The sequence below is a fragment of the Crocuta crocuta genome, unplaced genomic scaffold (assembly GCF_008692635.1).
Source record: "Crocuta crocuta isolate KB4526 unplaced genomic scaffold, BGI_CrCroc_1.0 scaffold303, whole genome shotgun sequence".
Classification (NCBI taxonomy): domain Eukaryota; kingdom Metazoa; phylum Chordata; class Mammalia; order Carnivora; family Hyaenidae; genus Crocuta; species Crocuta crocuta.
In genome coordinates, this window is record NW_027528276.1 from 1432473 (window position 1) to 1447261 (window position 14789).

Here is a 14789-nt window from a genome sequence, read left to right on the forward strand (position 1 = left end):
CGGGCGCGGAGGCGCTTCGCCGCGCCTCCCCGCAGGCCTCTGAGCGGGCCCCGCTGTCTCGGCTCCTCCCCTTCCCCGCCCTTCAGGGCTTCCCCTCGCTTCGGCCTAGCTCCCGACGCGCTGGCCCTCCTTTTCTCGTGAGCAGCTCGTACTCCTTTTTCCCCCTCGTGAGCGGTGAGGGAGAGGCCTCCACCTCCTTTATCTCTCCCTTTAGTCGTAGGAACCCCATTATTTGGATTTCTTTTTTTCCCGGAACTCTTTGAGTGCAACCCAGCCCCCCCCAACCCCGGTCTCCATTGGCCTGGTTCTGCCTTCTCCTGGGGCGCATGTGGCTCGCCCTCAGTTAAGTGTTAGTCCTTCTTTTCTGCCTTGCGGCCACAGGAGGCATACTCCGAATTTATCTGCAACGGGAACGTTTGTGCCCCCACTTTTATTTCGGTCTCTTGGGGTGGAGGTGAGGCCGCTGTGCATTCCAGTGGTGATCGGCGTGTGTTCTGCTTGTAGGAGGCAATTTTCTTTGCCTCCCTTAGGACCTCAGCAACTTTTATCAGCTCTTCTCCTCGCCTTTCTAAATCTTAGGGGTGGAGCTTGGCAGAAGCTGGCGAGTAGCGCTGGTGCCCAGAAGTTCGAGGCCATCAGTGGTAGTAGCGTTGTTAGGTAGGAGGGGTTGTTAATTGGATTGAAGGAGAAGCCTCCGAGTATGGTGGAGCGTGGCGGGCGAGAGCCACTGAAGCTTCTGGTGGAAGCGTAACAGATGGACCCTGGAGCCAGCTTTCCTGGGTTCAGATTTCAGTTCTGTTAGCTTTTTATTTTAGGTCAAGGGGCTTCCCTTCCAGGTGCCTCCGTTTCCTTATCTGCAAAATAGCGGTAAGTAACGTGGCTATTCTAAAGAGTTCTTGTGAAGATTAAATGAGATTAAATTGAAAACCGCTTTGCTCATTACTTGGCATGTATTAAACGCTATTATTATTATCATCATCGTTTACAGGATTTCCAGATGGTGGGCCCGGAGTGGAAAGGCAAGGGTCACACTCTCATTTTCCTTTCCTTTCAGACGGCCCTCCCTTTTTTTGTTTTCGCAACTGTTGTCCGTTAGGTTATCTGGACAGCTTGAGGTGTGTGTCATCCACAGTAGTCTGTTGAAGTTAGAAGTGGGTTCCTACCATGAAAAACTTCTGGAGTAAATGATGCTTAGTTTGCCCTTTCCTGGGAATTCTGCTTGGTGAACTAGTGCACAGACTTCAGCAGAACCAAAAACAAGTTTATTCTGTAGCCATTCAGGCTTGATCGTGTCTTGTAATAGGTGAATTGAAGTTTTCCATAAGAAAATCGTTACCTCCAGTACAGACTTGTTTCTTTGTTCTTTAAACCTTTTGGCACCAGTGAGAGGTCTTGGGTTTTGGAGACCGAGGTTTTTAGTCTGCAGCTGAGGTACAGTCCAGTTTTAGTGGCGGTGTAGAAGACTAGAGCAAAAGTAGTTCTTCAGCATATTTCATTAGCATTACTTGTACAGGTACAAGTAATGTACAGGTACTTTTTGAATTTGATTTAGCCATCGAAATCATGGATTATAAGAAGAGTGTCCTGTTTTGTACTGAGAGATTGCAGGCAGGAAGCCTGGAACATTTCTGATTAGCACGGATTAGTGCTGAGATGGAAGAAGGTGACGCTGCCTGAAAGAAAGCAGAAGGCGATTGATCAATTTTATTTATTTTTTTGAATGGATGGTCTCAACCGCTGAGAATCTTAAGATGCCAGGCTGTTTCTCTTGGGCACATTGAGATCCTGAATTGAAGGAAGTGTGGTTAATGCTCGCCTCTCAAATATTGGGTTTCGATGGCTAATTTTGAGGTGTGTCATCCACAGTATGGTGAAGTTAGACTGCTTTGCTTCACACCGCCATTCTGTAAACATCTAAAGATTGATTCAGTCCAGTATTAGGCGGCTGATTCAATAAATAATGCCTGAGGACGTACCATCCGCTGGCTCCTGTGCTAGGCCCTGTGGGTGCAGGGGGTGTGAGACAAAGGGGTTTTGCTTTTGGAGAACTGCCAGCCTACTGGGGGAAGATACAACAGGTAGGCAAATAAATGACAAATTGAGAAAAGTGATGCAGAGATCTCTAGCAGGGGACCCTGTGCTAACAAGGGAAGCCTAAGGGTGGTCCGAGAAGTCCTTTTGGGTGAGAGAGAGGAGCCAGTTTTGTAGGAGAGAGCATTTGTTTCTAAGGTGGACGGAACAGCAAGTGCTGAAACTTGAAGATGAGAATTTAGTGTACTTTCAGAACTGAAAAGAGGCCAAAAGTAGTTGACAGAGTAGTTACCGAACAGATGGACAGTAAGGTTGTTTGTGGAAGCTGTTGAAGCCTTCTGATTTATATTTTAAAATCACTTCTGCAGAGGTGTGGAAGATGGATTAAGGGGGTATTGCTAAGAGGCTGTTGTATAGGTCCAGGCTGGACATGGTGGCTCCCTGAAGTAGAGGGGTGGAATAGAGATATATTGCTGGGAAGAAGTGAGGAGGTTGGAGAGAGCATAGGTTTAATGTTTAGGACAGGCCATTCTTTTTTATTTTTTTTAAGTATACTTATTTTGGGGGAGAGAGAGAGAGAGAGTATCCCAAGCAGGCTCCACACCATCAGCGTAGAGCCCAATGTGGGGCTTGAACCCATGAACTGTGAGATCATGACCTGAGCTGAAACCAAGCCTCAGACTAACTGACTGAGCCACCCAGGCACCACTAGAACAGGCCATTCTTAATTCGTGGCCCATGCACTTGTAGGGGGCCCATGAACTCTTAAAATTTTTGTGAGGGAGTATATTTTCTCAAAGTTGAGTATGTTCTAACTTCTTCGTTAGTTTCAGTGTTTATGAACCAATACTGTAGAGTCTGTTACGCTGGTTTATAACCCATAAAAAAGTAATTGGCCACAGGTTACCAAGAGAGTTAAGTCAGGGGTACCTTTTCTAAAAGACTGATTTTCTTTTTTAAAATATATACTTTTTTGTTTTTAAGTAATCTCTGTATACCATGTCAGGCTCAAACTGAAAATGGTGAGATCAAGAGTCGCCCTGAGAACTGAGCCAGCCAAGGTCCCCATTTCTTAGTTTTTCATGGGAACTTTTTTTTTAATGTTTATTCATTTAGGGAGGGAAAGAGAGAGCTCAAACGGGAGAGGCAGAGAGAGGGAGGAGGAGAGAGCATCCCAAGAGAATATCTGTCAGTGCAGAGCCTAGTGAACACGGGGCTCGAACTCAGAACTGTGAGATCCTGACCTTCGCCAAGATCAAGAATCAGATGCCTGACCAGACTGAACCACTCAGGTGCCCCAGGCACCTTTTTCTTAAATCAAGGTTAAATGTGCCATAGAAATCATTTTTTAGTTTCTTTTTGTTGGCAAGGTGCGGGCTGATGCACATACTGAGGAAACTGAATGTTAATGAGCTCAGTTTCATGAAAATCCATTTCCTAATTTTTCTTCCACTAGCAGAAATTGTTCCTATTTTAGTGGTAGAAATGGAGCACCATAGTGTATGAAGAGTACGATTTTCTTGCTTTCCTTCAGCAATTAGGGGTTTTAGATGTATACTCATATTTTCTTTTGTTTGTAATGTGTTGTGACATGCTAGCATGTTACTGGGAGCAGAGGGTGTGTTTTCTACCCCAGAGCTAGAGCTCTACCACTGAAGGAACCATGTATTTTTCTTTTTCTGGTGGAGGTTGAAAACTGAAGGCTTATGGACTAAATCAAGTCTCCAGATGTGTTTTGATTGGCTCACACAGTGTTGTAAATTTGAAGTCGTTGTCAACATTAAAAAAACCAAGGAGATTTTATGTAAAAATTTGGATTCAGGGTGCTTTTGACAAATCTGTTCTGCCAGTGTGTGTGTGCTTTGCAGCAGCCATCTTTATGGTTGGGCACGTCCTCTCCAGTTTGTCGTAGCCCTCGCCACAGCCTGACATGTATCCCTGACATGGAGCAGAGTGTCACTCGGTATTATTTTACACCTTTATATTACTTGTCTGTGTGTGGGCATTTTAATTTGCTCTCCATGTTCTAGACATCTGATATAGGTCTCTAATGCCTCCCCTTAAAGTCCTCTTGCTGGCTTAACACTGTATCACTGTTAAAAATGATTTTCTGGGGGCGACTGACGGTTGAGCATCCGACTTCAACTCAGGTCATTGTCTTACGGTTCTCAGGTTCCAACCCTGCATTGGGCTCCGTGCTGACAGCTCAGAGCCTGGATCCTGCTTCGGATTCTGTGTCTCCCACTCTGTCTCTCTGCCCCTCCTCAGCTCGTGCTCTGTCTCTCTGTCTCTCAAAAATTAATAAATATTTTAAGAAACTTAAAAATTGTTTTCTGTCTTGGTGCTTTATTTTTTTTGGACAGTGAGGGAGATAAAACTTAGAACATGGTATTATTTTGTTTCCAAACTCAAGAAACCCAAGGGCTTTTAGAAAGCAAAAAGGCATTGATTTGACCCTCCCATTTTTTAAATTATGCTTTTTATTATGTGTGTTTGTTTATTTAGAGAGAGTACACACGCAAGCAGGGGGAGGGGCAGAGAGAAAGGGAGACACAGAGTCTTAAGCAGGCTCTAGGCTCTGAGCTGTAAGCACAGAGCCCGACGTGGGGCTCAAACCCAGAACAGAACCCAGAACCTGAGCCAAAGTCGACTCTTAACGGTCTGAGCCACCCAGGCGCCCCCACTGTCTTCATTTTTGTTCTGCTTGATTTGCTTTTCAGCATCTGGAATGTCGTAGCTGCATAGCTGGGCCTATTTCAGAACATAGAAGGCTAAGCAAAGAGAAGTTGCTGAATGTCTAATTAGAAGACTTTTGGCTCTTGTCCTCAGGCCCGAGAACCAAGGTTTTGTGTGTGTGTTTTTAATATGCCTGTGTGAAGCCCATTGTTTTGTCTTCAGATTCTCTGTGTGGTGGTTTTGTTTTTTGTTTTTTGTGGTGTAGTAACTCTGTTTTTCTTCTCTAATAGTAAGGGCAAAATATGGGGGCACCTGGATGGCCCATCTAGTTGGGCATCAGACTTTGGTTCAGGTCATGATCTTGTGGCATGTGGGTTCGAACCCCATTGTTGAGTTCTGTGCTGACAGCTCAGAGCCTGGAGCCTGCTTCAGATTCCGTGTCTACCTCTCTCGTCTCCTCCCCCACTTGCACTGTCTCTCTCTCTCTCTCTAAATAAGAAAGCATAATAAAAAGTAATTTAAAAAATAGTAAGGGCAAGGTAAATAAAGAATGGATAGAGGGTGTCAAAGACGTGAGACTGCTTTCTAAATTTATGATTTCTTCACACCACTCGCACTCTTTGTCAAAAAATGAATAAACAGTAAAAACATTTTCAAAAGCTATTCTCTAAAGGCTATTCTGTAATACTGAGTCAACTGTATAAGTAGGTTGTGATAATCATGATTTTTCTTAAATTTTAGTAAATTTAGCCAATTGGACAGCAGATTTTAAAATACCATTTGGGGGGACGCCTGGGTGGCCCAGTCAGTTGGAGCATCTGACTCTTGATCTCAGCTCAGGTCTTAATCTTGGGGTTGTGAGTTCAAGCTTTGCATTGAACTCCAAATATCATTTGGAGTGTGGAGGGTACCTCAGGGAAGAGCATTTCTGCCTTGATAATTTTTTACTCTGGGTTCATTTTTATCTGTTGAAACTTTTTCTTTAAATTTATTATTTTAAGTGTCTAGCTAGTGTAGTCAGCCAGCCTCCCCAATTTCATTTTTAAAAAGTTAAAACAGCATTGAGTTTCCTAACTCCTCCCCCCCCCCATAGTTTACTTGAGCAAAAACAGCCTGTAAAACAGCCTGTAAAACCCTTGGTGGGTGCAGGAGGGTGTCTTCATTTTTGTTTCTTCTGCTCGCAAATAGGTGCTTGCTGAATAAAATGACGTTGCGGAAATATGTAACATAGAAAGTAAGTTTCCTATGTACGATGCTAGGTCTTTGGGCCGGTCTAGGCAGTTTAGGTATATGGAAGAGATTTCTATTGTTTTCTTCTGTACTTGTGATTTTTTTTCTTTGATGCTGGATTAAAGGTATTTCTGAACAGTAAAGGTAGACAGTAAGAAACCAAGGAGGAAGTAGAGCCGAATCTATTTGCTTTATTATGAAAGCTGAATACTTAAGAAATCGATTTCGGAAGGACTTACAATGCAAAAGTGTATTTGTGATACTCTTGTTTTCTTGGAAAATTTAGAAGGTGATAATGTTGATTCTTGGATTAATGGTAAGTGCTTTTCCTTTGTTCATAGCATAGGATTTTAAATAGCTCTCCCTTTATTTGTTTCAGGATTATTTGTCACATAAGTTTTTGCTAGACATTTTACTGTTAGCAAGTACAAGTTGTTTGACCATTCAACCAGCCATATTAGGCGATTAAAGTGGCCTTGAATGTAGTGCCATATTTAATGACTGTAGAATGAGGAAGAGAATATATTCAGTTGTTGGCTTGTTCTCTTCCTTTTTTGCTTTGGAGGCTTCTTAGTGTTGGAGGATGTATCTATCATGAAAATAGTTTTTATTTGTTTATTTTTGAAAAAGAGTGTAGGCACGCCAGGGACAGAGAGAGAGAGAGAGAGAGAGAGAGAGAGAATCCCAAGCAGGCCCAGCCCAGTGCAGGCCGACAGAGGGCTTACTCCCACAACAGCAAGAAGATGACCTGTGCTGAAGTCAGATGCTTAAGCGACTGAGCCACCTAAGTGCCCCATGAAAGTAGTTTGATAGGTCATATTTTCTTTTGCATTTTCAGCAAAATATTTTCGGTTGCAGTGTTAGTAGAGTGCACTCGTAGAGAGGTATGTGATCTTTGGTAACTAGAGGCCTTAGTTATCAGGTACATATGATGAGAAATGGAAGTCCTTTTTTGGTTTATTATTTTTTTATTTTTATTTAAAATTGTTTTTATTTAAAAAATTGTTTTAAAATGTTTTTTATGTATTTTTGAGAGTCAGAGAAGAGAGACCGCGCAAGCAGGGGAGGGTCAGAGAGAGAGGGAGATACAGAATCCGAAGACAGGCTCCAGGCTCTGAGCTGGCAGTCAGCACAGAGCCCAACGCGGGGCTCAAACCCACGAACCGTGAGATCATGACCTGAGTTGAAGTCAGATGCTTAACCAGCTGAGCCACCCAGGCGCCCCATAATTGTATCTGTGAATTTTTTTTTTTAATGTTATATTTATTTCTGAGAGGGAGAGAGAGCGTGAGCAGGGGAGGGTCAGAGAGAGAGGGAGACACAGAATCTGAAACAGGCTACAGGCTCTGAGTTAGCTGTGAGCACAGAGCCCGATGTGGGGCTTGAACCCACGAACTGTGAGATCATGACCTGAGCCGAAGTCGGACGCTTAACTGACTGAGCCACCCAGGCGCCCCCTAAAAATGTTTTTAAAGTTTGTTTATTTTGAGAGGGAGAAGGAGAATCCCAAGCAGTCTCCACACCATCAGTGCAGAACTTGACACTGGGCTCAAACTCACCGAACCGTGAGATTGTGACCTGAGCCAAAACCAAGAGTTGGACTTTTAAATGAGAGTTAAGCCAGTTAAGCAACCCAGGCGCCCTCCCCCCCTTTTAAAAACTGGGATACCGGGGAAGTTGCTTATCCTTTCAGAGTATTCGATTTCAAATGGAGATAGAAATCTTTAAAAGTTTCCTAATTTTTCCATATCCTTGTCAACACTTATTTTTTTTGTTTTAAATGGTAGGCATTAAAACTGATTATGTTGGCTATCATGTGCTTGTGGCTATGTGTGTATCTTTGGAGAAATGTTTATCAAGTCTTTTGACTATTTCTCATCTTAACATTTTTGAAGCATTTTTTTTTTTTTTTAAATTAAGTGGGCGTGGGCTCCATGCTCAACATGGGGCTTGACCTCACAACTCTGAGGTCAAGAGTAGCATGCTCCACTGACTGAGCCAACCAGGCGCCCCACATTTTTGAAGCATTTTAAAGTAAGTTTCAATTGTCAGTACATTTCACGTCTAAATATTTCAGTATGCATATTATTAGCTAGAGTTCAGTGTTTGCTTTTGGATTCCCTTTTAGCAAGGAGAGAAGGAAAGGGAGGTAAAATATATACGCTGAAACGTGACCATCTTTATAAGTGCTTGGATGGCAAGGTTTTGGGTGTCATTTCTCAGCTGGAATAGTTCACTTTTCCTCTGATTTAATGATGATGTGTGTCTTGAGTTAGATTTATTTTTGTCAAATTAGTGTTGTGACCATATAATTTATCATTTTGAACCAGGACACCATTGAGAGAGGATGCTACTGATACGCTGTGACAACAGGCGTAAAATATCTTTAGCAAACTTAGATGTAAATACCGAAGAAGCACATTTATAGATTGTGATTTTTTTTTTCCAGAAGTGAATGTTTATTTAAGCACTTTACATGCCTTCTGTCATTTAAACCTGTATTTTAGGAGGTTAGTAAGAACTTTTTGTTTTACAAATGATGCTGAGGCCCAAGGGATTGATTTTGGAAGAGATAGCATTTGAACCAAAATGTGGCTCTAAACTTTCCCTCCCAGTCACTGTGTTCTACTCCTCAGAGTAGTGGTCCAGGGAGTAGATTGGTCACTAAATTAAGACAGATTCCTCAGATAGTAAAGTCTCTCCATTTTGTTATTGTCATGTTTATTAGATCTAAAGTTAAAAATACTTAACTCCTATTCAGGAATAATGGGCTTGAATTCACCAGGTGATGCAGACTTTGCGATTCGCTTTGCTGCAAATAGATGACAGAAAATGTGTATCAGAATTGATAATATTTGTTTAGCTTTTTGTATCTTTTTAAAAAGTGTTTTCTTTTGGGGGGAGAGGAGGAAGAACATGAGTGGGGGGGTGCAGAGAGAAGTAGAGAGAGAGTATCCCAAGCAGGCTCCGCCCTGTCAGCGCAGAGCCCTTTGTGGGGCTCAATCTCAGTGTCAACCATGAGATCATGACCAGAGCCAAAATCAAGAGTTGGACACTTAACGACTGAGCCACCCAGGTGCCCCATATTTTTTCATTTTTAAAATGAAAATATACCTTTCTTTGAGAGAATTAAACAATATGTATGTTTGACATTAATATAAAGAATATGTGGAAAAATTGTACAGTTTAATGTCTCATGAAACTTAATCACATATTATCTTTTATTATTAAATAGTTTAGATGTGTAAAAGTGACGAAAATCCTGTCTCACACAAGTTTAGGCACAAATAGAACCAAGACCCTCTAGTCTTGTGCTGTTTTCACAGTTGAGTAAACAGTGTTAGTTGAGCACACTAGAAATTCTCACTTTATTTTTTTTTAAGATTGTATTTTTAAGTACTCTCTACACCCAGTGCGGGGCTCGATCTCAAAACCTCAAGATCAAGAGTTGCATGCTCTGCTGACTGAGCCAGCCAGACACCCCTCATATGTAGTTGTTTTAAACTCCATTTGAATTTGAGTTTAGCCATTTCAGCGAATAATCTCAGTAAATGGTAGGACTCTTGGCCCAGAAGCAATGAATCTGAAATTTATTGGATGAGTGATACATAAGAGTGTTATTTAACTGTTGCAAATGCTTGGCCATGGCACTTAGGATCATTTCTTGTTTTATGTTATTTCATTTTTCCATAGTCTCTACACATAAGGTAGGGGCTCCAGCTCCCAACCCTGAGGTTAAGAGTTGAGGTTAAGAGTTGCACACTCCCTCATCTGAGGCAGCCAGGCACCCTGATCATTTCTTGATATTGTTGAACATCTCTTTCAGAGAAGGAAACCTAATGAAAAACTTTTTTAAATGTTTATTTTTGGTAGAGACAGAGCACGAGAGGGGGAGGGGCAGAGAGAGGGAGACACGGAATCCAAAGCAGGCGCCAGGCTCCAAGCTGTCCACACAAGAGCCTGACGCGGGACCTGAGCCCATGAACTGTGAGATCATGACCTGAGCCGCAGTCGACTGCTTAACTGACTGAGGCACCCAGGCGCCCCTTAATGAAATTGTTTTTAAATGAATTTTTTAACATGGTTAGCTCAAAGTGCTGACTTCCTGATAAAACCTGATACCCGCTCTCATTCATTAATGAGGTATTTGCATACATGAACCATAAATGTAAATGAAAGATAAATTATTTAATTTCAAAGTAGTCAACTGAATTATTGCTGTGGTTATTTGGAAATTAAGATTTTATGTGCTAGTCAAAAATAAGCATGAACTGTAACTTTATGTACAGTATTATTTCAGTTGGAAGTTTGACCTTACCCTCCTCACTCACCTCTTATTCTCGTAACTAATCTGAGAGCTGTCAACAAGGACTAGAGGGTACTTTCTGAGGAGATGATCTTTGATTTCCTTGTTGAGTATTAAATATCTGCAGAGCTATAGGGATACAGGCTTTGTATTCTGCCTTTACTCCTTTTAGTGAATAAGAACCGTTGTTCAAATACATAAACCCTGGACATGCTTTTTGATGTTTGTCTCTTTATCATAAAGCATTATCTTCGCAAAACTTAACTTTTCCTAGAGTAACTCGTGAGCAACCTTAGTTTCCTGTTGAAAATACTTAAAACTTACTTTTTCTTGACTACGTTTTTTGTTACAAGTTATATAGCATTTAGTGTAATTTTTTTTTTCTAACTGAATTGGACCTAATGTGGAGTTAGGCAAAATCTGAGGGATTTAACCTGCTGTTTGCTTTTCGTTGTACGGATATTTGTGTATCAGCTTAGTTTTATGAAGATGATTTTGAAAACGAAATTACCTTTAAGGATTTGTTTTGTTTGGTGATTAAGTAAACACGTTGCTGGGGAAAAAGCCTTCCTTTCCAACTTTGTGTTTTCTTCAGACTGCCCTTTTAGGGTGCAATGTGCTGTGTGGTTTATATTACATTGGTTCATTTAATTCTTATGATTATAAGATTAGTGTACAGTATTTAGTTTTTAGAGATGAGAAAACTTAGTAAGATTATATACCTTGCTGAAGCCGGCAAAGAGGTGGAGTCAGGATGCTAAATCATGTTAGTCGTGTGTTTACAACATGACTTTGCCATTCTGCCTGTATTCAGCAGATATCTTCATGTGCTTGTCCTTCCATGTGGAGTTCGTTCGTTCGTTCGTTCGTTCTTTCTTTTCTTTCTTTCTTTTTTTAATGTTTATTTTTTGAGAGAGATACCCCTGTGAGCAGGGGAGGGGCAGAGACAGAGGGAGACACAGATCCAAAGCAGGCTCCAGGCTCCCAGCTGTCAGCACAGAGCCCGATTTGGGGCTTGAACCCACAAACCGTGCGATCATGACCTGAGTGGAAGTTGAGTGCTGAACTGACTGAGCCACCCAGGCGCCCCTGTGTGGAGTTGTTTCTTTGATGTGACCTTAAGAGCCCTGCTCTATGAATCCTATTTTAAGCTTCAGAAGTGTTTGCGGAAATGTAAATGTGTTTGGCCAGGAAGTGTGCGAGGTGTGGGGGAATGCTTGTACTTTTCTGTCACAATCCTAGAGAATCTTTTCTTCCTCTGGAGACTGGGAAAGACAGTCTGAAGGGAGCACAACCACAGCGTTCAGTGTTGTATAAATAAAGCTTTTTTTCATACTTTAAAAAAAAAAAAACAAGCATTATGAAGGTAACCAGAAGAGTACAAAGAATAATACAAGTAGTACCTGCATATCTATGAGATCAATTTAGTAAATTTAAGAACTAAAGCTCTGCTTACCAGAGTTGAATCTCCAGTGTTCTCCCTTCTCTCTCAATCTAGCTTCTGATTTTGGTGTTTACAATACCTGTGTGTTTTTCTAGACCTCTGTTAAACACGTATGCTTTCCTAAACAAAATACAGTATCATTTTTTTGCGTGTGTCATTTTAAATTTCAGGAGTTATTTTTAATGCGGTTTATTTTTGTTTTTTTGTAACTTTTTCTGCTCCGTCTTATGTTTGTGGGATTTATTTAGGGCATATGTGTTCTTCATTTTCACTGTTGTATAGTGTTTATTGTGTGAATGTATCAGTTTTTATTTATCCATTTTTCTGTAGGTGCTCAGAGACTGCTGCCAAAAATATGCTTTTTTTTTTTTTTAATGTATATGTTTTCTGTTGACTTGGGTGTGCTGGATCATAGGGTGTGTACTTTTTTAATTTTTTTTAATATTAAGTAGGCTCTACTCCGGGGGGTCTGGGGGGCTCAGTTGGTTAAGCGTCTGACTTCAGCCCAGGTCATGATCCCAAGCTCTGTGAGTTCGAGCCCCATGTCAGGCTCTGTGCTGACAGCTCAGAGCCTGGAACCTGCTTCAGATTCTGTGTGTGTCTCTCTCTTTACTCCTCCCTTGCTTGCATTCTGTCTCTCCATCTCCCAAAAATAAACATTTAGGCTGTACTCCTAAGGTGGGGCTTGAACTCTTGACCCTGAGATCAAGAGTTGCATGCCCTATTGATTGAGCTGACCAAGTACCCCAGGATGTGCACATCTTTAACTTTATTAGATTCTATTCACAATATTCTCTAGAGAGATTATACCAGTTTATACTTCATTACAAATATTTCCTTTGATACGAATTTTAATAACACTTGATATTGTGAGACTTTAAATTTTTGTCATTCTTGTGAGTATAAAAAATTTTATTGTAGTTTTAATTGTTTTTTTGTTTTTTTGTTTTTAACTAGGTTCCATGCTGGTCTTGGAACCCAGCTCGGGGCTTGAACTCACAACTCTGAGATCAAGACCTGAACTGAGATCAAGAATCTTAACCAGCAGAGCCACCCACGTGCCCTTATTGTAGTTTGAGGTGGTGTTTCTCTGATAGTGAAGATCAGTCTTCTCATTTGTATATTATATATAGGAATCCTTTTTTTTTTTGTGAGTGGGGGAGAGTGGCATGAACTCAATGACCTGGATGTTCCACTGACTGAGGCACCATGGGATTCTGCTTTTTGGAATTGCCTGTTCATCCCCTTACCCCACTTTTATTTGTAGCATTTATCATCATTTGATGTAACAATATATAGTTGTTTGTATGTCTGGGGGGCGGGTCAAAGACTTTCTTATTTTCTTATTGTATCTCTAGTGCCTAGACAGTGCCTGGCATACATAGGCATTCAGTAAATATTTAATAAGGTGATCTTTTATTTTACATAAATTGAATTGTTTTGTCTTTTTATTGATTTGTAGAAGTTCTTTGTATAGTCTCAAATCTGGACACTAATCCTTTGATTTTTTGTTTTGCAAATATGCTCTCCTAGTACGTGGGTTTATTTTGATTTTCTAAAACATAGACATTTATCAATCTCTACCTTTGTAGTTTATACTTCTAATATCTTGTTTGAAATCCTTTACCCTAAGTTCATACAGATATCATTCTTTATTTTCTTCTAGAAGTTTCAAAGCTTACATTTAATGTTTGTTATTTATTTGCTTTATTTTAATTTTAGTTACTTATTTTAATTTTTTTTTTAAGGTTTTTTTTTTTTATTTATTTCTAGAGAGAGAGAGAGCGTGAGCAGGGGAGGGTCAGAGAGAGAGGGAGTCACAGACTGAAACAGGCTCCAGGCTCTGAGCTGGCAGTCAGCACAGAGCCCGACGCGGGGCTCGAACCCACGAACCGCGAGATCATGACCTAAGCGAAAGTCGGACGCTTAACCGACTAAGCCACCCAGGCGCCCCTTTAGTTATTTATTTTAGTTAGTCCACTTGGAATTTACTTTAGTCTGTGATGTGAGGGATCTAATTTTGCTTTTTCCATATGATTGGTTATAGAATTTCTTTTTTTTTTTAATTTTATTTTTTCAAGTAATCTCTACACCCAAAGTGGGGCTTGAACTCACAACACTGATACCAAGAGTCTCACACTCTGACTGAGCCAGCCAGGTGCTCCCGGTTTTAGTATTTCTTAATATTCTGAATCTCAAGTCCTGTTTTGCTTTCAGGTTGTGTGTAGTGGGTTATACTTTTTTTTGCAGGGGGTTGGCTTAAGTCTTCCTAACTTTATGCATGAGAAATTGGAAAAATGTAATGTAATCCAAAACCAAATAACTGGGAAATAGAAAGCAGGATTGCTAAATCAGGGATGGTATGAATCAAACATTTGAATTAAATCTTCTGGGGAGAAAACCCCATTTATAAGAATCAATTTGATAGACAATATAATTCTCCTAGGTAATAAGATTTATAGCAGTTTTTATAGCAGTCTATCTTCCTAGTTAAATTTAAGAATATAGGTCTGATTCTGGTGAGCTGTTACATTACTTATAAATACTTTGGAATGGGATGCATTTTGTGAGGAACTTTCTGCTTAGAGAATGGCTCAGTGGCTTTGGGAATTGGTATTTTGTGGGAAGATGAGTCTTGGAACTTCCACAAAAAGTGTTTATAAATGGCTGTTTGGGTTAATATCAGCTGTAAAGCAGCTGCAAATTTCTTCTCTAGAATTAGAACCAGAGAATTCGGGCATTTGGGATAGATTTCTGAAATTGCTGGTATGATTGTTTATAATAGTAAGTTTGGTTGAAAGTTTAATTTGGGGTGCCTGGGTGGCTGAGTCGGTTAAGCGTCCAACTTCAGGTCAGGTCATGATCTTGGGGTTCTTGAGTTTGAGCCCCATGTTGGGTTCTGTGCTGACATTTCAGAGCCTGGCTCCTGCTTTGGATTCTGTGTCTCTCTCTCTCTCTTCTTCCTCCCCTGCTCTCACTCTCTCTGTCTCTATCTCAAAAATAAAGAAAGAAAAAAATTAAAAAAAAAAGTAAGTTTAATTTGGCAGTATCCTGAGAAGTAGTTCTTAACCTTAATGTCAAATCTAGTAACTACTCCTGATT

The 14789-nt window shown here is 40.7% G+C and overlaps 1 protein-coding gene across 3 annotated transcripts in view; it reads left to right on the forward strand.

Moving 5' to 3' along the window:
• The window catches only part of THRAP3 (thyroid hormone receptor associated protein 3), a 63628-nt gene that overhangs the window by 212 nt on the left and 48627 nt on the right, over positions 1-14789 (forward strand). Inside the window, exon 1 of one of the 3 annotated variants that reach the window (XM_077753119.1) lies at positions 747-867. The exons of the other annotated variants lie outside the window; for them this stretch is intronic. The gene's annotated coding sequence lies outside the window, so the exon portion shown is untranslated. Of the gene's footprint in view, positions 1-746; positions 868-14789 lie in introns of those variants that run through there. 3 annotated transcript variants of the gene reach the window in all.